Genomic DNA, 22982 nt, shown 5'->3' on the forward strand with positions numbered 1-22982 from the left:
TTTGCATAGGAAGGTGCACTGTACAGTTGCACTGCTCTAGGATTACACAAGGGAATGAATTGTGATTTAGGTAGTCATAATGTGACCCTTAGTTAATCTGGGGCAACCATTTACTACACACAGATTTGGTGGGGTTGAGGATGCAGAATTAAGACTCCATCTACTCCTTACTTGACCACCCCATCCCTGTTCAACCATTCCCCTTCCACCTGCATGAGCAGGGAAGCAACGGGCCCCCAGAAAAGCTGCTTTCCCATTGCCTGCGAGCCACAAACACAAGTAACCCATGCAGGGTTTAAGTGGATGCCTTACACTCCTACTCGGGTTCATTGGGCAAGTGACAATCTTGCCCTAAATTAAAGATCCAGACCAATGTGTTTGCCCTATTTTTCCTTTCCCCTACCCTAAAATGCTTTTCTAGACTTCTTCATCTCAGTGGCTTCCTTGAAATGTGATTCTACAGTGATGCTTATTGGTCGGGTTGGAATAATCCATAGTTACATTCTCTTCCCTGGCTCAGCATTGCAAGAACAATTAAATACCCTTATCCCATGGGTTACTGCATCGAAGAACAAGCTTCTTTTCTGACATATTAAGATGTGGGAACTTGCTACTCAATTTACTTGATCGGAAACCTTGAGAAAACAGAACACTCTGTTTGCCAGCTGCTAAGTGAGTTGGGCCACAATGCTGTCAAGAGTTCACTTGTTAAAAATCATAATCAGCAATCACAGATTTTAATTAAAAAAAACAACAAAAACTGTTTTAATGTCTTAAGCAGTAGAGACATAGCTGCCACTTCTGAATCTCAGGGTGCTCATACAAATGTTGCTTCTAGATATAGTCCAATATCAACCAGATGGTGTAGACCATTTTATGACATGTGTAAATAGGCAATTTGTTACTCAGCGGGTTTTAGTGACAAGAAGTTTAGCTTCAGTGGCAGCCATTACACATCGCAGTGCAGTTTGATAATTCCACAGAGAAATCTTTACTATCTTAAGTACCTAATTAAACTACTGACTTATCTAGTTCACAATAAATGAAAAGTAAATAATGCAAGTTACTTCATCTTTCATCAAGTAGTATTAATAACATGTTAGAGTAGTAATAAAATAGTTCAAGAACAAGTGAATATCCAAACTCAAAAAAATGACTAACCAGTTTCAACAGCTTCCACCACTACTGAGTTTCTCTATCGTATAAAACCAGCCTTTAGCAATAAGAAAGGAAACTGTTACATGCTAGAAGTGATGTATTTCAGTCTGATTTTTCCTTCTGAGGGAAACAAAGTGTTCTCTAACCCATTCATCACTGTCCAGCCTTTATTTATTAGCAATGCCACTCAATTTCTGCTTCCTGGAATAACAATTTTTAGCTGAACACAAAATTGTATGTAAAATATTCTGTCAAGAAAAATAACATTTAAAACACAGCTGCCATGACCACTACTCTTCGAGGACCAGATTCTGCCTATTTACCTGTTTTGAGTAGTACATGTGTATTCCTCTTTATTTCAGTGGGGCTACTTAAAGATCTTGTCTTAATTATGAAAAAAGATGTGTTCTTAACTCGTGTGCTTAGGCTTTAACTTGACCTGCTAACTTTTGTGGAAACTAAAAACTACCTTAGCTTACTTGAGGTAAAATCCTAGTGAAGATAACTTGTTAGCTAACTTGAGTTAAGAACATACCTATTTTTCTGTAGTGAAGACAAGTGCACAAAGTAAAGAACTATTCAAAAGGCAGAATCTGGCTAAGCATTACTATTGTCTAGTTAGTGAAGTTCTTCAGGTCAGAAGAGCTCTTCCACCAACAGAAGTAGGTCCAATTTCCAATTAAAGACATTACCGTACCCACCCGTGGCTCTCACATTTGCAGAAATCAGGAATGTTTGGTGAACAAGTCTCCAAAAAAAAAAAAGGGGTGGGGGGAAGAGGGCTACGTTAGCAACAGATATTATTTGCATGGAAAAATTTGAAGTCTCTGCTAGACCTGATCAAGGTTTTTGCCTCATATAAGAGACAAAATGCATGTGACCCTAGTTCAAATTGGGACAAAATCTGCTCTCGGTTACTGAAGTGGAAACCCACACTAGCTCCATTGAATTTAACTCCAGTGAAGTTCTTCATAATTTACTTCAGCTAACCTGAGAGCAAAATGTAGCTTACAGTTTCTTACAGCTGTCAACCTAAGCAAGATATTCCTATCATGAATTACTCAATAGAGTACTTTTCCCTACAAGCTTTATTTGCCCTGTTTGTGGCCATTAATATAGAAGAGCCCTTTAAAGGGTACTGCAAGTTTTGCGTACACCTAGCACATTACCTATTACCTATAATAGGGTGTGCTGTAGGCATAAGAGAAATCTCATACTATATTTAAAAATGCTCATGATGAGTATGTTCTGATTGTATCTCAACAAATAAAATGTAAAATCAGAGCTGTGGGGCATGGGTAGATTCCACTGGTAGCTAAGCAACTATAAGGAAGTCCATTAGTCCATTAGTATGTTCGTAGAGCTTTTGATGAGATGAATTGCAGTGTTAAAGAAGGGAAAATGCTATCATGCTCTGCAAGGCTATTTGCTGTCAGGAGAACTGATCTATATATGGCTTAGGGTAAAAGCACCTTCCTCTAGACTAATCTGAATTGCTAAGAGTGTCGTACTGTGGAGGGTGTTCCTGATGTGACCAGTGGAATCTACCCACGCCCCAGAGCTCTGATTTTACATTTTATTTGTTGAGATACAATCAGAACATTAAAAAGCACCTATCTGTTAAAAATGCAGTCACTCTATTGTAAAGCAACAAAAAATTCTCCACGAAACTGGAAAGGGACAAGGAAAAACTTACGCCCAGCCACAGATGCCAGACTGCTCCATGCACTCATCCCTTCTCAAAAGCCTGGGAAGAGAGATGCATGCTCTGCATGGCAGCAGATATGATGGCCACTTATGGAGAGTACCCTGCCAAGATCTTCCTCTTTTTTTTTTTTTTTAAAGTAAGGAATCTCCTGCTTTAGGAGTGTCTGTTGATTACATGTAGACTATTGCACTGGGATAGAGGCACGGCAATCTCTGAAAGGTCCCACGCCCATCAGAGGTCAAAACTATGTGTTGCATTCCACCCTGAACCCAACTGGCAGCCAGTGGAGATCTCAAAACACTGGTGTCATGTGTTCACAATGAGAAACTCTACTTAACAAACAGGCCATCTCATTTTACTCCACTTTGAGTTTGAGTTGAATTAAGCATTGTAGAGCACACATTGCAATAATTTAATCTTGAGGGGACAACTGCATAGACCGCAGTAATTAGGTCTGCATCTGAAAGAAACAGTTGCAACCTCTTGGCTACGTGCAGATTAAAAAATAGGATTTCTGGTTGTTGCTGTTATATGACCATCTGGCAATGACTTGTATGAATGATGGCTGCACAACAGTGTCTTTTATAGAAGTTGGCAAGGTGACTCCTCTATAAGGGAGTCTCCATCAACAATGGACCCAATTCTTCCCCTGCTGACTTTCCCCAGTCAGGAAGGACATGTGTCCAAAGTGCCATGGGAAGGAGGGAAATGCCATGCAGAATTCCCAGCATCTGTAGTGCTTCAGTGACTGTCACTGGTATAAACTCCACCAGAGGAGACCTAGCACATATACCCTCCAGAAATCACTCTGCATCCATAGAAGCAGAGACTTAAGTCCATATTTCCTTGATTTTTTTTTCTCCAAAGTAGAAATTTCAATACAATGGGCAAGACCTGTACCAGCCACTGACTGGAAAGCAGCCTGGTTTAACTAGAGTGTCCACTACTCAAAACAATATGGCTGATTGATTGACACTATTCAGTGCTATGAAGGCGGCAAATAAATCCTCTTGCTTAGCTATGGTATAAGCGTTTCAATAATCTTTAGGATGGAATTGATCAGATTTTGCACCCTACTTCATCCACCAGCACTCTAGTCATCTTTCCTCTCATTTCAGTTGTGACAGGTCTTTTACAAATCAAGGAGACCTGTCTTGACAAATCTAGGGGCTAGGATATCTAAGGGCACTTCATTGACAGCTGAATATAAAGGATCATTGCCAGTCCTACAAAATCATTGATAGAGTTGGGGGAACAAGTATTCATCTTCAGAGCCCTCCAGAATGGGTTTCTATTAGGCTCTGGAAGTGGACGCTCAAAACAGATGCCATATTCCTATCTCAGATCATAGGAGCTAATGGTGTAACATTGCTAGTTGCCCCACCTCCAGTCACAATCCTATCACTGGATCAAGAAAGTGGCTAGCTGAGTTGAGCCAGCAACAGTCTGGGTTAGCCCCACAGTCCTCGTGGTGGCCATGGAATTCTGAGGTGTCTCAAAAGTCCTCATCACCTCTGTCTAGATGCTTGTTGCAAACTAAAACAGAATTATCCATCTGTTAAGTGTAAAAGATGTTTAAGTCACTTAAATAAGTGCAGACATGTGTATTAGTGCATTTGTATTGAAAAGGGTTCATTGTCTCAACTGAGTTACTTAATGCTGAAAAGCTCAGGTTTGTCACCTCAGGGGAGGTTTGGAAGCTAACAGCTAGGGCTGGATTGAAAAAAGTTTAGACTAGCAGAAATAAAAGGGACTCAGAGAAAATGAGGTAGCATAAATTACACCTGAATGTCAGACAATTTCATATATTAGAAAATAACTTTTTTCCTAGAATTACTGGATTATTTCAGTTGTGGTAGTATTATGCTGTTTATAGCATCTTCCCACTTATCTTCACCTATCTCCTCTTAAAATGTCCATAATTATTTCCCCTCTTAGAATTATGTATTTTATATATGTATGTCATAATGAAATTCAATGTTAGAAGAAAATGGAATATCACTAATCTCCTGTATTTTTATTTTTGCACATGATAAATGTACATGTTGTCTTTGCTCCCTAGGGGAATGCTTTCTGCTTGAAGGCGACTGGGGGAGAACACTGAACCACAAAGGCGCAATTCCAGCTGAACACAAGGAGCGAGTTATACAGTATAGTTACCTTGAGAACTGACCGACCAATCAAGAGGACACATCCCTGACTGATCCGCACTACTGTGCACAGTTCTCTTTTATGTGATAAATAGACACATAGCTTGAACTGTCTGGTTCTCCTTGAAAATATCCCAGACTGTGCAAGACAATAATAAGAGCAAAGAGGACAGGTCAGACTGTATATCTCCCACCCATAGAGAGCACTTTGACACAAGTAAATTGACACAACGAGTTGGCACCACCATAATCTAGAAGCTGTGAAGCAGGAGGAGCAAGTAATACATGGTGCAATATATTTATTTTTAAGAAGTCCTTTTAACACACAATTTCACTGGGGAGGCTGTCATAGATTAAAAAGAAGGGTTTTTAGAGAGGACATTACTCAATGGCGCAGAGAGGCGGTTGATCATTTGAAATAGCAAGAGTGGCACATTTGAGAGAGAGCCATTCCCTTTGTGCTCTGGAAGCCTTGCCAGGCAATCTGAGAAATGGGAATAGTAGAATGACAATATTATTAAAATCCAAAAAATGGTGTCACTGCAATGCTGGCAATGTCATGGTACAGAAAGTTGGACAGCATGTTTAAAACATGTTTAAAAAAAAACAAGAACACCTTCTCTAGTTCTGAGTGTGTGACTTTCAAGTAATTTGGCTTTAACTTTTTTTTTTTTTAAGATCATGTTTCAACTGCAGAGTCTACTTGTGGCCATGTGCTAAGAGCTGTGCGCTACTTCCCAGTCTCAGACATTGGCAAATATAATAGATATATGCCCCCCTTTTGGCACTCTTTGCGGTAATGTATAAGTATATTCTATGCCACTCTAATGGACTACTACGTACTACAGGTCCAGTATGTAGAGGAATGATAGGTTTCAAATATTTCCAGGCAGATGCATGTTAAAAATTTCATTGATATGATTACTTATTTATAATGACATTGCATTTTTATGGAGGTGTATAATCACGGTTTGCAGTAAAAATTTTCCAGATACACAGTGGTTACCCTTTAAAACTTGCCAATTTCCATAAACATCTAGGTCTTATATTTCTAAAACTCCATGTAGAAAAAAGCTCAGTCATCAGTTACATATACACAACGCCCAATCCATGCATTCAAGCTGGTGTTGTGTATGTGTAAAGCGGTATGGATGTGCAAATCGCTAGGGTTTCCAATCATGTAATTTCACACACCTGAGTCTGAAAAATTCCTGCCTAAATAACATTCCCTATTTGGGGTATTTTCAGCATAAACACAAGAAAATTCAGTTCATGCTGCAATTCCTTAGGTAATCATAGCTATTTGTCTAAGGCAAAACTTACAAGCTTTTGAGGGTGATCACAGTATCGCTCAATTTATTTATAACTAATTTTTTTACCTTGAAATACATTTTTCAAGACCAATATTGTAGTGGTCAACCTTAGCTTGTTGTCTCTAAAAATCAATATAGCAGTATACAGCAAATTTTTAGCTACTAATAAAAATCCCCAAACTTGGAAATGGAACAGACATGGTCAAATTCTCTATTGGTGTAAATAGGTTAAACTCCATGGAAGTCAGCGGTGGTGCTCCCTTTTACACCGACAGAGAATCTGTCCTTGTCCTCAGCAGTGTAGGTCTTCCTCTCAAAAAGGCATGCGTATTTTCATAGCTCTATGCCTATGGCACAGTGTTTCAATATGGTCATGTAATCAGTTGTTAAGACATCACTTCACATTATGGAATGTCGACTGTGACCATCCTACATTTTGGTGGCCAGTCCTCCCCTTTGAAACTGCTTCAAGCTCATTAGTGTCATCATGTTATATTGCTGGTAATTCCAAGGAAAAATTCTTAAACCTTGAGGCTTTCCTCAAATTTCTACATCTCTGGCACTGTGAAGAATGAAAATGAGTAATAAAACTTGAGACTGAAAGAGACTGAGGATGCTGATTCCCTTTGTATTGCATAGGAGTCTGATGTTTTGCATGGGGGGGGGGATAATGGAACATTTTTATTTTTCTTCTAGTGGAGACTTATCCTTGTAATTTCCTCCACAGTAATTACAGCCTTAATTAACAGCAGGTGTGATCATCCTAACTTTTGTTTTCTTTTTTTCATTTTCTATCCTGACTTTTTCATTCTGAATCCCAGAAAAAGTTGATGGGTTAATGATTTGTGTAGATTATAATCTACATTATTGGTATGTCTAGACACTATTCTAACCATGTAGATGTGCTGCAACAGCAGGCCTCCTCTTATAGCTGCGCCTTTACAAGGTCAATGACAGAGATATTCCTGTTTTCCCGTTGTCCCTGGGAACCTTGCCACTTTTTCACAAACCTGCACTGCATTGGCAAGATTGCAGGACATGTTTGGAAGATCGTGACCTTTTGTTAAAAACGAATCATAGCAAGTGCCTAGGGTGGGACAAAATTTGCCTGGACCATACCCAAGTTGTAGAATTGCCACTGAGCGGTAGGGATATAATGATGTCCTATACAGAGATTTGTGCAGCACGCTTATGGAGCACAGAAAGGTCATAGAGCTCATTAATATGCACAATGCCAAATATAAAGGCAGAACTGTCAAAGCATAAAGGTATGACGTTGCTCCAGAAGACATTTATAGGATTCCAACAGGGGCTTTTTTTTTGGTCTGTTGTGACCTTCATAACAAGTAGGGTTGCCAGAGCCAGCACCCCAAAGCCCCTCCTGCACCCCAACCACCTGCCCCAGCCCTGAGCCCCCTCCCCCACCCAAACTCCCTTCCGGAGCCTGCACTCCAACCCCCTGCCCCAGCCCAGTGAAAGTGAGTGAGTGAGTGTAGGGGGAGAGCAAAAGATGCAGGGAGGGGGGCTGGAGTGAGCTGGGGGCAGGGCCTCGGAAAAGGGGTGGGGGCAGGGCAAGGGTGTTTGGGTTTGTGCGATTAGCCAGTTGGCAGTCCTAATAACAAGACTCTCCTGGACCATGTTTTTACAAAATAATGTTTCACTATGAAACACAATAACTTTACACGTATCCAAAACTCATGTTAATGACACCTGTGGCACTAATTTACTGCTATGGCTCTATTTAGGTTCATCAAGAAGGGCTGGTGGGCCTCTACACATTCATCAGGAAACCGCTCACTTAGGTTCATTAGATTGACAAATGTACTTACATTCATTGGGGGAAAACCAGTGTTGGTTTGGTAGGGGGTAACAGCAATAGTAAGATTTGAGGGTGAGGTTGCACCTAAGGTTTGCAAGGAATGAGCCTCATAATGCTCTGGGAAGGGTCCCTGATGAGTCCAGAAAAATCACAGGTGGTTTATGTTGAAGAGGTGGGGAAGGGGGTTACCAATTGGTAATTTAAAGCTCACAAAGGGGGTCATTAGAGCCTTCATAGATTTTTAAGACCAGAAAAAAGACCAATTAGATCATCTAGTCTGACTGTATTACATAAGCTATAGCATTTCAACCAGTTACCCCCACATATTGGGCTCAATAATGTATTTGACTAAAGTTTATCTTGCAGAAGGGCATCCAGTACTAGTATTTCATACAGTCTAATTTGAAACCTGCCAAATGATGGGACTTCCATCCTTCCCCAGGGAGGTTATTCACAGGTCTCACTGTTAGAAAGATACCCCCTACCCCAAATCTACCCTAAATTCTCCTTTTCTTAATTTCATCCTATTATTCCCAGTTACGCCCTTCTAATTATGTTAAATAATTTCTTTTCTTCCTTGTTGTTTTCATCCATAAAATATTTGTAGACTGTTATATTTCTTCCTCAGTCATGCTCAGTCAATACTTAACTCTTTTCTTCTTTCCTTGTAAATTAAGTCCCTCATGCCTCCTGTTTTTATCCCTCTTCACTAAACTCCCTCTGGTTTCTTAATAATTTCTTGGTGATGAGGTGACCAGCCCTGAAGAGAATATTTCAGGTGTGGTCACACCAGAGCTCCCGGTCCATTTCTCCTCTCCCTGAATCTCCATGGTTTGCATGATCATTCATGTGCATTTTTCGATGCTGAATGTCATTTTGTTATTTTCTGCATTTACAGTTACATTTTAGCATTTAGTTTTAAGAAATTTAGTTCCAAGCAATTAAAAGACATGGCCTTTTTGAACTCAAGTTCAATTCTCTTGAACTCGGGGTCAAGAGAATTCATAAATAAAGAGCTTTCAGAGAAAACAAAACTATTCATGGGTGCGCCCACTCACATCTACCGAATGTATACATATCAATGGAGTGGAGAACTGACCTGATTTTAGGAAGTTAGGATCCCCTGACCAGCCCACAAAGTGTCTGAGAGAGATACTGCAGTCTGCTCCCAGATATATGTTCTTGTTTGTGCCAGAGAGACTTCTGTACTACACATAATAATAACTTTATAATCTATTATTTGATAGGAAGACTGTACAGTGATGGTCAAAGCCCACTGAAAGCTATGAATCTATTGTCAAAAGCCCTGCAATATAATTTACATTTTTTATCAGCCATCATTGAGAGTAGCAGGGTTGGTAAAGCACTCAGTTGAATTTTTCTGTTCATCCCATTATTCTTCTGTACATTTATCCACCCACCCACGCTTCATTAAAATTAGCTGTAGGGAAGGATGAATGGACAAAACAGGCCCTAGGACACAGAGGAAAAAAAATGAATTAGATATTATCATAGAACTGTAGGACTGGAAGGGACCTCAAGAGGTCTTCTAGTCCAATTCCTTGCACTCATGGAAGAACTAACTATTATCTAGACCAGGGATCGGCAATGTTTGGCATGCGGCCCGCCAGGGAAAGCCTTAGAGATTACTGACTTGGTGTATCTGTGGCTTCCTGTGCCGGGAGGCTTAGGCTACAGCCTGCTGCCAGTCCAGCCCTGCCTGAGGGCTAGAGCCCTAGACTGTTAATTGCTGTCAGCCCTACTGCGGGGCTGCAAGCTAGAGATTATGCAGGGTGCTGCGCCGCCCGGGGGCAGGGACAAGGGCCCCAGATTGTTGTTGTGCATTTGTCTGTCAGACGGGCCCAGAGCTCTAGACTGCTTACGGATTGAACCCATCAGTGCGACCCGAGGCTGACGACTAAACCCCAAGACAACGAGGCAGAGTGGCCTCCCTCCCCACTGGAGAGCAAGGGAGCACTAGAACTTGGTGGAGAATGCGGGCATCGTGCCCTCCCCTGAGGTAAGGGGATGAACCAATGCCAATGTGAGACAGACCCCACTCCACCCTTCCTCAGTGAGAAGAGGAGGGAGGACAAGAAATTGATTAAATGGCTTGCCAAGAGCCAGCAGCACCAGCAACAACAGCTGCTGCCACATCTCGACAATCAGCAACAGCAACTGATTCGAGAATTGGGGCCCCAAAACTGGGAGCAGTAACAACAGTGCTTGCAGCAGTGTGCGGCACTTCTGCTGACCCCAGGGGGCTCCAACCCTAGGGGTGTGGCAGGACCTGTTGACCCCCAGTGCCGGTGCGCTTGACAAAGATGGGCCACAAGGATGACCCTGAAACCTTCCTAATTACATTTGAGAGGGTCGCCTAAGTGGCCCCTGGAGCAATGGGCCACTCTATTGGCTCCGTATTTGATGGGCCCAGCCCAGGCTGCCTATAGGGTGCTCCCAGCAGGGGAAGCCCAGGACTATGGGAGGTTGAAGGCCATGATCCTCGATGCCCTTGAGATCACACTGCAGAAGTTCTGGGAGAAGAGCTACCCTTATGGGCCCTGACTGACGGCAGTAGCCCAGCAGCTGAAGGAGGCGTGCTGGCAGTAGCTACAGCCCAAACAGCATATGGGGGCCCAAGTCGCTGAACAAGTCATGCTTGAACAGTTCATACATATCCTTCCAGCCCGTGGAAGAACCTGGGTCCTTCGCCACCAGCCGGTGACCCTGAGTGCGGCCGTGTCCCTTATGGAAGACTTTTTGGCTGCAGAGACTACTGTAGGACCAGGGACTTGCCCTGTGACCGTGATGACAGTCCACTCCTGGGAAGAGAAGACCCAGGACAAAAGGAGCAAACCCTGACCCGGCCCAAAACACCCTGAGGGATGGGAGGTCGGCAAGCCCCAATGGTTACGCCCTGGCACGGGGACTACCTGAGGACATATCTGGCATGGGGAAGCCCCAGGTTGCAGGCACGCCGCACCTTCGCCCACCTCTACAGACAGCCTTGATGCTCCGAAATCGGCCCTTGCTTCACCTGCAGCCAATTCAGGCATCTTCAATGAGAGTGTCCTGTTTTGGACTGCAGTTTTGGACAGATCTGTTCCAGGGAGGCCCGGGCCTGTAAACAGCTCTTGGGTAAGCTGACAGTCCCCCTTGCCGTGAACGGAGTTCCAGTCTCCACTCTCATTGATTTGAGGTGCGGGCAGACTCTTATCTGCCAGGATCTCGCCCTGCCTCCCGACCTGCCACTGGTCAGGATTCAGATCCAGTGCATCCACGGAGATGTGAGGCCTTACCCCAAGGCCCAGGTCATCCTGACCACGAACGGGGAGAGACAGGCCATGATGGTTGGGCTAGCACCAAGGCTGGTATACCCCGTCATCTTGGGTTGTGACTGGAAGGGGTTCACAGAGGTCCTGTGGGCAACAACCGCACGGGGCCCACATTCTGAAATAGCCCTCAAGGGGGAACCCATTGAGGAAGCCAACCGGGTCTCAGAGGACCCTGACAGGGAGGACCGATGGGCCAGTGACCCTAACCCTGACCTCCTGAAGGAAGAAGTGGAGCCCGGACAACCCGATCAGGAAGAGACCCTAAATTAGGGGGCCGACTTCAGCTGGGACCAACAGGAGGATCCCTCCCTCAGTCGGGCCTCGAACAGCTGGCTTGCATTAATGGGACCTGGACAGAGCCCCACTGGGCAACGGTGTACACCCATTTTGAGTTGACCAGTGATTGCCTTTACTGGATCACCCATGACCCTCAAACCCATGAAATCCAAGCCCAGCTTCTGGTACTTCAGTGCTACCAATGTTCAGTTTGCATCATGGGCAAGTCTTGCAGCTTGCCCAGGATGTCCCAGCGGCTGGACACTTGGGCCCTGAGAAAAGCCTAGCACGAGTTCTGGCCTGATTCTTCTGGCCCAGAGTGCACAGGGAAGTAAAAGACTTTTGTGACTCCTGCCCTGAGTGCCAATGAGCAGCCCCAAAGGGAGTACCAAGGGTGCCCCTCATTCCATTGCCAGTGGTTGGCACTCCATTTGAGAGGATTGCCATGGATCTCGTGGGGCCGCTGCTGAAGAGTGTCACAGGGTTCCAATACATCCTGGTGGTCCTAGATTATGCTACTCAGTTTCCAGAAGCGGTCCCGCTTCGAAACATCACCGCCCAGATGATCGCCACAGAGCTCTTGAAAATCTTTGTCCAGGTAGGCCTTCCCTGGGAAGTCCAAATGGACCAAGGCACCAACTTCACATCGAAGCTCCTTCGCCAAGTCTGTAGCTACTGGGAATAAAAAAGTTGCAGGTCTCCGTTTACCACCCAGAGATGGACAGGCTGGTGAAACACTTTAAGTGGACACTGAAGGAAAGGTTGCGGAAGTTCCCCCCGAAAGAACTTTGCCAGTGGGACCAACTTATCCCATCCCTGTTACTGGCCATCCGGGAAGTCCCCCAGTCTTCGACCAAGTTCTCCCCCTTTGAGCTGTTATATGGCCAGCAACTGAGGGGGCTACTAGACCTTATGTGGGAGAACTGGCAGCAAACACTTTCTCCATCACAGGGCCTCCTACAGTATCTCCTGCAGCTTCTGGAGCGGTTAATCCGGACGGAGGATCTGGCGAGGGAAAACCTACAGAGTGCGCAGAAGGTGCAAGAGTGAACGTATAGTAAGGGAGCCCAGGGCAGGACCTTTGCGCCCCATGAAAGGGTCACCTATGAAGTGTTCCAAGATGACCAACCCCCCCCCCACCCCGACAGGTCTACCTTGTCAATTTGTTAAAGGCATGGCAGGAGCGTGAGGGGCTGTTAATCACTCAACCCCCACCCCCCGGAGCCAGACCTCGGACCCGAACCCCCAGCCCCACCAACTCAGAGGAGCCACAGCTGATCAAGGAACAACTGAGGCAGTCTAGAAGCCTGTTGGAAGTTCTTCCCTAAAACCTTCATGGCGAGGCCAGGGCAAACCATGCTCGTTCAACATAGGATATTGATGAACCTAGGAGAAGTCATCTGAGAGACCACAAAGCTGTTGCCATGCCACACCCATGAAGTAGTGGAGAAGGAGGTCCAGACCATGCTGGAGCTCAGCATAATCGAGAAGTCACAAAGCAACTGGCGCAGCCCCATCGTCCTGGTCCCAAAGCTGGATGGGACCCTTATGTTCTGCATTGATTTTTGGAGAGTCAAAAACATCTTGAAATTCGATGCATACCCAATGCCATGGATCGATGAGCTACTAGACCACCTAGGTGATGCCCAATACATCACTACTCTGGATCTCACAAAGGGGTACTGCCAAATTCCCCTGGACCCGAGTTCCTGGGAGAAGATCGCCTTTGCCACCCAACTGGATTGTACCGATTTACCTGGATGTCTTTTGGTTTCCATGGGCCCTGACCACCTTCCAGCATCTGATGGACTGGGTCCTACAGCCCCACAGTGCCTACACCACAGCTTACCTCGATGATGTGGTGATTTATAGCAGCCACTGGGAAGACCATCTCAACCAGGTGGCTGCCGTCCTCAGAGCCTTACGTGATGTCGGCCTGATTGCTAATCCCAAGAAGCGTAAAATTGGCTGGCAAGAAACCACCTATTTGGGGTACACCCTTGGGTGAGGCCAAGTACAACCTCTGGTAGGGAAGGTCCAGGCACTGCAGGCTACTCAACCTTTACCACAAAGAGACAAGTGCAGCAATTTCTTGGGCTAGCAGGCTACTATCGTTGCTTTGTCCCCGACTTTGCCTCAATTGCAGCATCGTTGACAGAGCTCCTGAAGAAGGACAGCCCCCGACGTGTGTGTTGGACCGACGCATGCAGACAGGTCTTCCAAACCCTCAAAGACCACCTGTACTGAGAGCCTGTGCTCTTAATCAGGAATTTCTGTTATAGACCGATGCATTGGCGATGGGTCTGGGAGCTGTCCTCTCCCAGGAGGTAAATGGAGATGAGAACCACATATTATATATCAGCCACAAGTTGTTCCCCCCGAGAACGGAACTATTCGGTTGTCGAGAAGGAAGCTCTGATGGTCAAGTGGACCACGGACGCCCGGAGATACTATCATCTAGGGGCTCCCTTTGTACTGGTGACCGACTATGCCCCCCTTAAGTGGCTGAAGACTGTTAAGGAAATGAACCCCCGACTAATGTGCTGGTATCTGGCCCTGCAGCCCTACGTCTTCACAGTACGTCACTGACCAGCTAAAGACCATACCAATGTGGACTTCTTCTCTTGGTTGGGGGAATGGGACGTTGCCATCTCCGGGTCCCTGGAGACCGCCTTGAGGGGTGTGTGTGTGTAGTGTGGCAGAGTGGCCTCCCTCCGGACTGGAGAGTGAGGGAGCACTACACTCGCATTGGTGGGTGGAGCCGAACCCACCTGGTTCCCCTCACCGGAAGTACCAGGGTTGGGGCAGGAAGTATAAAAGGAAGGATCTGCAGCTCAGTTGGGCGAGAGCCAGCGGAGGAGACAGATGCCTCTGCCCTGTGGCAGTACCTGGGAGCTGAACCTGTGCTCAGCCGCACCCTGCCCCCAGAGGAGATGGACCCAGAAGAGGAGTTACAGGGACTACTGTTGGCTGTGTACCCCGAGGAGCCTGAGGATGGGTGCAAACCCCGGGGAGGTAGGAAGTGGCCCAGGGGCAGCCGACGACTGGCCGGCTACAGAGCTGACCGCGTCTAAGTGGGCGTGCTGTGGCTGGATCCCTGCCAACCCACTGGCAGACCACTCCGCCACTGTTAAGGCCCTGGGCTAGGACGCAGCTGCCCTGCCCAAAGGGCTAGAGTTTATTGACTCGGCATAGCTGCTGGCTGCCTTTGCTGGGAGGCTTAGGCTACAGCCTGCTGCCAGCCCAGCCCTGGAATAGTATAGCATGGAAAAGCTCCATATTGATGCTAGACATTTTTGAAATATAAAAAAGCTCAACTACATTTTACCGTGGTATTTATCTTTGTCATTGTATCTGGTGTATTCTGTTTTCATGGAGGTACATATGCTCTGTTTACCAATTTAAATAAGGAAAAACTCCACTGATTTTTAATGGGGGTATTCTGGATTTATGCTGCTGTTAACTTAGGGCAGAATTCTCTGAGTGGGGAATCGTGGAAATACTGTGATCAATTTGACAAAGTTTACATTTTAATAGCATCCACTGTAATGTAATTACTGATTATTATGGAAAGGGTCAGAAGACAGAATGAAATGTGCAAAATTGTTACAGAGGTAGTTAGTACACTAGATCAATCACAAGCTAGATTTTCAACTGACCTAGCCAATTTGGCCTTTGATTTCGAAGGCTTTATCTTGACTAGGAAAAGTGCTAGAGTTTAGGTTAACTTCAGCTATAACATGCGAGTCAAGCTTGAACCTAAACTCTCTATCTTTTTTCTAGTATAGATGCAGGGTAACGCCTTCTCGCTTGATTTAGCTGATCAAGTGTGTAGCCTAGGCTCCCACAAAAGCATGTATTAGCTAAGCCCAACCTAAACTTGCCCACTTTTCCTACTCAAGACAAAAGAAAAGGGAACAAAATTGGGACCTTTGTGACTATATGGGGTCCTCATTTCCATGGACTTGCACTTTGGTAAATGGATCGTAATATACTACAGGATTCTGATTTGCACAAATGGAAATGGTTACACAAGATGCAAGGCTGTGGCCACTCTGGTCTTAAAATCTGGATTTTTAAACTACGTTCAAGATTTTTCAAATGTTAGGTTTTTTTCTAGGTGAATTTACACTTCTAAAGAATGCTAAAATCAGCCTGTTTGACAGCAGTATTACAGCTGCTAACAGCTTTGAACTCTAATATATGGTTGATTAAAGATAAAGAGAGGCTTGTGTTCCAGAGGAATAATATTCCTATATGCTGCTGTATGGAAATGTAAAGTAACTTAAACATTCTCAGGTTAAGCATTGAATTTCAGCCTGGCACTAAAAGTAAAACTAACTTTCATTATCAGCTTACAATTACTTGTCTGTAAAATTCCAGTGTATTGCTTACTACCAGTGAAAGTGACTTTAAATGTCTCAAACAATTGATTACCAGAATTAAATGCAATGGTGTTTTTTGTTTTGTTTTTGCAAAAGAGAATATTGCTCAACGAGTTTTAAATGCGTGGGTTGAAATAAACAGCTTAAATGCTTGTACGTTTTCTACTTGAAATAAAATCCCAGTATTTGTATTGCTGAGTGTCTTAAGAAAAGTACCTTTGCCCCTACCAGCATATAAACATAGGCTGGATATTTTCCTACATATTTTAAAGCAGAAATGACAACTCCAATAGCATTCAGCTTCCAAGCTGGTGGGAAAAGGGGCAAGGCTGGGACAGTACAGCGGCATGGTCAAAAAGAACTTCCCTGTCCCCTTGTATGAAACAGAAAAATAGCATTAAAGTTAGTGTTCACGCTGAGTGTGGCATGTCCATTCTGTGTGAACATTTTGATCCTGTCCACTAGTTACAGTATGATATTGCAGCCAGGATTCTTGGCTTAGCATTCACTTACACTGCTGGGCTTGCAGACTTGTTAGCAATATGCCTAGTGAACCAACGAATTGAATTTACAGTATCCACCATCATTTTAAAATTGTAAAACATATAAAATTGGCCTTTGTTAAAAACACAGCTGGTTTATGCACATCATTCCGTCATTTAATTATTGCTTAAGCACTTGTCTGTTGGGAAAACAATCCTGGTATGTTGCAGAGCCTTGAAGTAGAAAATCCATCATAAATTTATGGTACAGTTTATTAACTTTATCTATCTTGACTCTGTCATAATTTACTTTTAAAGTGCCTGTACTCAATTACATTTTTTCCTTGATTGTTATTTCAAATAAATCACAAAACCGATTAGCCTTTACATATTTATTATATAAAAACCTATTAAAATGTTAATGTTGCCTCCCATTAAGTCAAGCACTCAGAAAGTTAGGAACTGCTAGAATTAAGGTTACCTCTGTAACTTTCACTTGGTTTCATTGCACAATCTAGACTGTTAATGGTATACCAAAGAGGGCAAAATTAAGGCCCCAATTCAGGAAATCACCACTATTCAACATTGATACAATAGGCATCAATGAACCGGAATAAATAAATCTTTCTGATGTGGGTATTATGAAATTTAGGCAAAATGTAAATAGAACAAAATTCTGCCTTCAGTTCCTCCAGCATCATTCTAAACTAATTATGGTAAATGGGCAGAATTTCCCCTTAAACTGTTGGCTTCTAAAAAACATGTCTGATTATTATTCACTTTTAGTTTTGTGATAATTTTTCTCTCTGATGTTACAAAGTGCATATTAAGTGGGCCATGTTCTGACCTTAGACAAGCAGATACTGCTCCTGCTGAAGTCACAGGATCTGTCCCTAGGGGTAATTAGAGTGAGCCAAATGCCCCTTGCCATGTTTTACCAAAGATTTCCCAGCACCATGACACCTTAAAAATGATATTTAAAGCTGTAGGCAGAACGACTAAGTAGGAACATTCTAAAAAACCCGCTTTCAACCAGATTTTGGACTGGTGTGATTTTGTTTTACTGATAGCGTTATAGCAGTACAGCCCCTGTATCAATACAGTTTTATACAGATGTAAAGATAGAGCTTATTTCCCATCCTGTCAGGGAATAAGCTGTACCTGTATAAGCCCTTTCATACTGGTGGATCTGTATCCATGCTGTGGGGACTGTACCACAGTCACTGAGCTGGAATAGTTATAACACTGTAATGTGTGCATGTAGGTACAGTCTAAGCCTTTTAAAATGAAGAAACAGGGAAGAAAAGATAGCTCTGGTCTGGCTGTGTCCAATTGTTTTTTAATTAAAATGACATTTAAACTGATTGTGCCTATGAAACAACAGCTTGTACAGCTTTGAGAGCCCTTCATTTTCCTATTTATCTAAATGGCAAATGAGTACATAGTGCCAGCCTTCTCTGCCCTTGTCTCACTCATTTTGACTCTGCAGGGTCTCTAGAGGAAACTGTAGACGTACTGCACTGTAACTAGAGATGGGGGGAAAAATGCTGGCTGCAGTGTCTAACTCCTTCTCTCTAATGTGTTGAGTTAATCTAACAATGAAATGCCAGAAGCCATTCCCAAGCCTGCACCTTTATTTCTCTCAGTAGAAAGAGGGTTTCACTGCTGTCTGACCTGCTCATTGTAAACAGTGACAGCATCTGACTAACAAACATGCAGTTTGTATATAAACCAACATTAAAGCAAAAAAAAAAAAAAAGAGAAGACTAAGGGAAAAATACTCCTTTAACCCAGGCTCTATAAGCAGATCTGGGCATGGGGAGCAGAACACCACTCAACATCGATGAAGAATTTTCCCTGCAGTGCCCCTCTCCATCCATGGAACTTCTGCAGCAGCTGAGGATCTTAGCTCAAAAGCTTTCCTCTCCTGTGTCAGAGAAGGAGAAAGGAACACGCTTTGGAGACACTCTGGAGATCTGCTGCAAGGAGGGGTCTGGAAGTCTGAAGCTGGAAAAGGGGTTGACTAGGCATTGGTGTCAAGGATTAAGAGTTGAACAGAGGGAAGTGAGATCCAGAGTTTAAACAGGGTCTGAAACTTAAATGATCATGGCAAGAGAGGACTTCCACACTCTAATTTGAACAGTCACCTTCCCTCAAACATGGAGGTAGAACCAGGGATGAGTATTAGCACTATTTGACCTCTCCACTGAATAGCAGTCAGGTGGCACTGCTGTCCCTGAAAGAACGTTTTGCAAGTGATGTGACTGTCTCAGTCATGCTGCCTGGATCACATGGTTATAATGTCACAATCAGGAGTGCAGCTATGTAGTAACGTATTTCTGAGAGTAATAATGAATACAATTATTTTTTATGTTTTCTTGCTCTCTTCAGTTAAGCTTTGGCTCAGGCTCATAAGTTACTTTGCAAATTGTAGCTTGAACAATTTGAAGACCAGGACTCATTTGCTGAAGAAATTGGCAAATAATTTCAAATAAGGAACAAGTGAGTGAATTTTATAATCTATTTGCAGACAAGAGCCAAGAGAAAACAGACAAAATGTAAGGTTCTGTTATTGAGACATCCAGTTGCTTCTCATTTCTATCAATCTTTAGAATTCACAGGCAGGTCAGGTTTCTCATTGAACATCTTAGAAGAATTGGTGTGTACAGTCAAGGATCGACAACCTATCCTGAAGGACGACCCATCACTCTCACAAATCTTGGGAGACAGGTCAGTCCTTGCCTACAGACAGCCCCCCAACCTGAAGCAAATACTCACCAGCAACCACACACCACACAACAGAACCACTAACCCAGGAACCTATCCTTGCAACCAAGCCCGTTGCCAACTGTGTCCACATATCTATTCAGGGGACACCATCATAGGGCCTAATCACATCAGCCACACTATCAGAGGCTCGTTCACCTGCACATCTACCAATGTGATATATGCCATCATGTGCCAGCAATGCCCCTCTGCCATGTACATTGGTCAAACTGGACAGTCTCTACGTAAAAGAATAAATGGACACAAATCAGATGTCAAGAATTTTAACATTCATAAACCAGTCGGAGAACACTTCAATCTCTCTGGTCACTCGATTGCTGACCTAAAAGTGGCTATTCTTCAACAAAAAAACTTCAAAAACAGACTCCAACGAGAGACTGCTGAATTGGAATTAATTTGCAAATTGGATACAATTAACTTAGGCTTGAATACAGACTGGGAGTGATTGAGTCATTACACAAAGTAAAACCATTTCCCCTTGTTTATTCCCCCCCCCCCCCACTGTTCCTCAGACGTTCTTGTTAACTGCTGGAAATGGCCCATCTTGATTATCACTACAAAAGTTTTTCTCCCCTCCCCCACTCTCCTGCTGGTAATAGCTCATCTTAAGAGATCACTCTCCTTACAGTGTGCATGATAAACACCCATTTTTTCATGTTCTGTGTGTATATAAATCTCCTCACTGTATTTTCCACTGAATGCATCCGATGAAGTGAGCTGTAGCTCACGAAAGCTTATGCTCAAATAAATTGGTTAGTCTCTAAGGTGCCACAAGTACTCCTTTTCTTTTTGCGAACACAGACTAACATGGCTGCTACTCTGAAACCAGTAAAATCATGTTAAGTTTAAGATTTTTTATAAAATCTGTGTATATTTTGCAAATATGAGTAATTTTATAGGTCTTTATGTCTCTATGTACTTGAAATTTAATCCTGAAAAATCTATTCTGCATTCTTACTGTGTGTTTGGACAATTTGTAACTTTTAGTATGAAAAAGTTTGCAGAGGTTGATCTGCTCCATTGAAAATGATTTTGCAAAAGATTAGATACAACCGATTTGTTTTTTAATGTGGATTTTTTTTTACTGTATTTGGAATCTACACTGTCACTTTAAGTAAGAATGACCAAGGTAATAAAAATCACTAAAAGGGTACGTCTCAAATTTTATAAGGGAAAACCAGATTTTATCAGCAAGAGTGAGCTTAAAAAAAATAAATCAATTTCAATTAAAACAATTGATGTAATCACTCAATTTACAAGTAGCTGCTCATTCATTTATTAGTAAAGAAAATAATATAGAGCATAAATTATAAAACTGGAGGTTGATATTTTAAAAAGTAGAACCCTATTGCTCATACAATTTGTGTGCACATTTGTCTTCATTTGCACATGTAGTATCCTAATTGCTTAGTTATCTAATTATTTCTGAATGCAAATTCCTGATTTGCATAAACATTCATTATAACTGCAGGCCAGTAGCACAGCCACAGTCGGGAGAGACCAGGAATGAGAATAAATGAGTCCTTGCTTTCTTCAGTAAGTGGGACACCAACAGTAAAACATGAGGAGATATATTACTCTTATCCCCTGGTGGAACTTATGCTAACAAAAGTGTGCAACTACAGGCGCACTAATGTGTGCACAGCAATGCACACAGACCTCCAGCTTCTGTTCATGACAATCAGGCCCTTCAGGTTTGTGGCTTGAAAATGGTAAATGATATTTATTTAATAACTACAACCTGTGTCATTTTCTCTCTTATGCACATTTTCATTATAACTTAGGGAAAAACAAAGTGTATATTAGAATTAGTAATTACTCATCTTCTGCCTAAATCTATATTGTATTATCTTATGAGAGGGGAAAATATCTTCCTTTTATAGGAGAGTTTTAAGCATTTTTCTGATGCATGAATTATTAATGAAGACCCTTAATGTAATGGAGTAGCTGCTCAAGAAAATCATTCCTTACAATGAATCTTGAGCGCAAGTTGCAAAATTCATGTTGCGTGCCAGGTTTTTAAATTGTAAGTAAAAATTGCACTTCAAAAGTAAAAGTAATTACCTTCCAGGTTAATGTTCAACTAAAACTCTTCTTACCCTCATGAGATGGAGCAAGATAATAATTATAGATCAGCAAATTGTATTTCTGCTCAAAGACAGTAAGTGATGGACAGAGCCATTGTTAAAAGGCCCCTCACATCTGGTGAAATCTAGCACTGATTTTCAGTTTGCAGAAGTAACTCTGTCGTATGGAATTTTAATGTATGTTTTTATAGCTTTCAGAACAATGGATTGTCAATTCCTAATAGGCGATAGCAGCCTTTGAAAGTAGGAGGAACTCTTGTGGAGCTCTTTCATTGTTTGAAAATGTCCGCTCAAGTACTTGCAAAAAGAAAAGGAGTACTAGTGGCACCTTAGAGACTAACCAATTTATTTGAGCATAAGCTTTCGTGAGCTACAGCTCACTTCATCGGATGCTTATGCTCAAATAAATTGGTTAGTCTCTAAGGTGCCACTAATATTCCTTTTCTTTTTGCGAATACAGACTAACACGGCTGCTACTCTGAAATCTCTCAAGTACTTGTTACTCTTCACTGGATAGAACCATACCTTAAACAGAGAGGGAGTGATTCTAATTTACACTAAGGTCACTTTATATTCCTGTAGCAGTGTAAAACAAAGTGCTAGAGCAGTGTAACCTAGCTCATAACATGCCTAAACTCTTACGCTGTTCTCTGACTGTCAATATTAGAGATTTGACATGGAGATGTTTAAAAATGATCTGACATGATTTTAGCTTGTCATGGTTAAAAATCATCACAAGGGAAAGAAAAAATGCCTTTCACTCTGAAAGCCACCCAGCTATTACGGGTGGTGGACGTGGCAGAAAAACCCACATAAAAATGGGGAACCACGTGTAAGCCTTGCCCTGCTCCTGTGTAAGTCAATCACAAATTCCCATTGTTTTCAGTGGGAGCCCATTTGAGCCAAAGATAGAGGCAGGCCCTGCCCACGCTCTTTACCTCTGGATCTGAAATTGCCCAGGTCCAAGGTTTTGGTTGAGGCGTCTTGCAAATGGTGGTAGATCCCTTTCAGTAGACGACCGCTCTTCTTGGGGGAGGCCAGGAATGGGGATAGTAGGGTACTTACTAGTCAGGGCTGAAGCGTGCCCTCTATGGAAAAGTCAGCACGTGTGTCAGACTGTGAAATCACTAGGTTATGTGCAAAAGCAACCCTTTGTTATTCTCAGGTTCATAGAAAATAGTATGTAGCAGACCCTATTTGAGAGGCGTTTAATCCTTAGCTCTTAGCGTTGTGAATCTCTATAGCTGCCAAAATAGGATGTATTGGGTTCCTCCCCCCAGTAATGGTATACACAATGGCAGGGGTTCCCAAACTGGGGGTTGGGACCCCTGAGGGGGTCATGAGGTTATTACATGGGGGTCACGAGCTGTCAACCTCCACCCCAAACTCCGCTTTGCCTCCAGCATTTATAATGGTGTTAAATTTAAAACACTTTTTAATATATTTATAAGGGGGGGGGGTCACACTCAGAGGCTTGCTATG

The 22982-nt window shown here is 43.1% G+C and overlaps 1 protein-coding gene and 1 long non-coding RNA gene across 4 annotated transcripts in view; one reads left to right on the forward strand and one right to left on the reverse strand.

Annotated features, from left to right (window-relative positions):
• LOC122461892 overlaps positions 1-22982 on the forward strand; it is a 118421-nt gene that overhangs the window by 80734 nt on the left and 14705 nt on the right. Inside the window, exon 2 of one of the 2 annotated variants that reach the window (XR_006284137.1) lies at positions 5695-5812. The exons of the other annotated variant lie outside the window; for it this stretch is intronic. This is a non-coding gene — a long non-coding RNA (uncharacterized LOC122461892). The remainder of the gene's footprint in view (positions 1-5694; positions 5813-22982) is intronic. 2 annotated transcript variants of the gene reach the window in all.
• Positions 1-22982, reverse strand: part of UNC13C (unc-13 homolog C) — a 448489-nt gene that overhangs the window by 10734 nt on the left and 414773 nt on the right. The gene's annotated exons all lie outside the window — the stretch shown is intronic.

Source organism: Chelonia mydas, chromosome 10 (assembly GCF_015237465.2).
Source record: "Chelonia mydas isolate rCheMyd1 chromosome 10, rCheMyd1.pri.v2, whole genome shotgun sequence".
In the NCBI taxonomy this organism is placed as follows: domain Eukaryota; kingdom Metazoa; phylum Chordata; order Testudines; family Cheloniidae; genus Chelonia; species Chelonia mydas.